Raw genomic sequence first — 2,500 nt, 5'->3', positions numbered from 1 at the left:
TCGACAGTTGATAAGGCAGACATTTGAAAGATGCGTCGCCGGTACGAGGACCGTGCGATCAGCCCAAAGTTATTCAGAGTCACCAAGGCAAACGGACCAGACAAGCCAATCCGATTGGTTTTGATCTAATAAAAGCGTCCCTTCCATCTCTGGTCGGGACTCTGTTTGCATGTATTAGCTCTAGAATTACCACAGTTATCCAAGTAACGTGGGTACGATCTAAGGAACCATAACTGATTTAATGAGCCATTCGCGGTTTCACCTTAATGCGGCTTGTACTGAGACATGCATGGCTTAATCTTTGAGACAAGCATATGACTACTGGCAGGATCAACCAGGGAGCTGCGTCAACTAGAGCTGAGCAGCCGGCCGCCCGGGAGTGTGTCCCGGGGGCCCGCGCGAACACGCAAGCGTCCGCTCAATTATTCTGCAAACAGGAGGAGGCCGAGCTCCCCTGCACGATACACCTCGAAACCCTCTCAGGTCCCGGCGGCGCGCAGCGCCGTCCTAGGTACTTGGTCGGTTTCGAGAGAGGCGCAATCGCCCGGAGTTAGGCGAGTAGACGGTTTTAGTGCGAACACCCTTGCTCCCAACTGAGCTTGCCGCTGCCGACAGAGGCCCGGGAGCGTGCTGTCGTGGCATTGCCGGCGGGAGACAACACGCGCCACCTATGGTGACCGGCAGCTCCAACGCCAGCGCCACACAAGGGCAAAGCCCCACTTGGGTGCAGAAGCGAACTCTCCCAGCACAGCGCACGCGCCAACACGTCCGCACAACTGCGATACAAACCACCTGCGAGAACCGCTGGGGCGACCGAGCAGCAGACGGCGTCGCGGCGCCGAGTGCCAGGCGGCGGCGCATCCTCAACGCACACAGTCCTCAATCAGACCAGCACACTGCAGATGTCCACCGCGCTTCGCACCGGGCTCGGCTGAACCAACTTTGGCCGCCAGGCGCCGCGTGCAGGGTGCGCCGCAGCGTAGCTGCGCCGCCTGCCGGGCCCGTCGGCTGGCGCTCCTGCCACTCGGCGCCCCCCACCAGCCGGCTGTTGCGCGTGCGCCCACGCAGCGCGCGGCCAACACGCCGGGCGGCCCCCCTTCACCGGCCGGGAACAGTCCCACCAAGCCACCGCCGCGTATCGCTTCATACCCACATGGGCCTAGTCACGTGTGTGGATGTGGCGGGTACCGCTGAAACAACCGGTTAATAGCTGTACCGATCGTCGCCATCACAGATTCACCTCCAGCGTGAACAACCGCTCAACAACGGATTTCCAGTTCATTTGCGTATCTTGGGCAGTAAACGTAGATGTCCACCTACATTTGCGAATTCAACAATTCTTGCATGCCAGGATGTCATGTGTCACGACACGCTACATCAGACCACATACACACTGCGACATGTGCAGAAGAGAACACGTGGAAGGTGGCCCGCGCAAGTATGCGATGTCCCTTCCGCGATCCACTGTCAACCGGCATCTGCGGCATGTCCCAGATATGGAACGCGGTCCACCAGGGTAGCACTTTGTGTGAGGCAATACGACAAAGTCGGAATACACGCGTCACTACATCAGACGGCTCACGCTGACCTGACCTGACCTGACCTGACCTGACTCACCGCACCACCACCCCCAGCGACCCAGGGTGACATACAATGCGTTCGTACGTTCCTCCCACACGCCTCTACGGCGTACCACAGTGCAACCTAGCTGTTATTGGGAGACGAGACAAGTAGCATCGAGCACAACATATGGAAATTGAGATTCGACACCGTTGGGCACAGCCAGCGTACAGTCACACGTATCACACTACTTCACTCTGTACGTAACTACCGATGATCGGTACAGCGTGTGGGTTACGCGTACGACATCAGCGGACAATGGACACAGACCATACCACGACGTACACTGAGGGCGTCGACATCTGAATGCAACTGAACAGCTGCGAGGCTCATTTAACACTCACACGCCAGACCGACCAGCTTGAGAGGACAGAGACACAAAGAGGGGGACAGAGGGGGGGGGGGGGGCCGATATAGTCCTATTGCAGTACAATTGACAGTGGATAGCGGGAATATGTGGAAAGTAAGCAACACTCGCAAGACATCTACATGAGGATAACAACGACACCAGAGATTCCGAGCAGTGAACTATGTTAGGCAAAGGGACAACGTGGGTTAGGTTAAGGGACAACGTGGGTTAGGTTAAGGGACAACGTGGGTTAGGTTAAGGGACAACGTGGGTTAGGTTAAGGGGCAACGTGGGTTAGGTTAAGGGACAACGTGGGTTAGGTTAAGGGACAACGTGGGTTAGGTTAAGGGACAACGTGGGTTAGGTTAAGGGACAACGTGGGTTAGGTTAAGGGACAACGTGGGTTAGGTTAAGGGACAACGTGGGTTAGGTTAAGGGACAACGTGGGTTAGGTTAAGGGACAACGTGGGTTAGGTTAAGGGACAACGTGGGTTAGGTTAAGGGACAACGTGGGTTAGGTTAAGGGACAAC

At 56.6% G+C, this 2,500-nt stretch overlaps 1 non-coding gene across 1 annotated transcript in view; it reads right to left on the bottom strand.

Moving 5' to 3' along the window:
• LOC126325679 (small subunit ribosomal RNA) overlaps positions 1-341 on the bottom strand; it is a 1,893-nt gene extending 1,552 nt beyond the window's left edge. The window contains exon 1 of the ribosomal RNA XR_007560276.1: positions 1-341. This exon is cut by the window's left edge and continues 1,552 nt beyond it. This is a non-coding gene — a ribosomal RNA (small subunit ribosomal RNA).
• Positions 342-2,500: the final 2,159 nt, after the last annotated feature.

The sequence above is a fragment of the Schistocerca gregaria genome, unplaced genomic scaffold, assembly GCF_023897955.1.
Source record: "Schistocerca gregaria isolate iqSchGreg1 unplaced genomic scaffold, iqSchGreg1.2 ptg000932l, whole genome shotgun sequence".
NCBI lineage: Eukaryota > Metazoa > Arthropoda > Insecta > Orthoptera > Acrididae > Schistocerca > Schistocerca gregaria.
The sequence above is the reverse complement of the archived record's forward strand: the minus strand, read 5'-3'. Positions and strand labels throughout refer to the sequence as shown.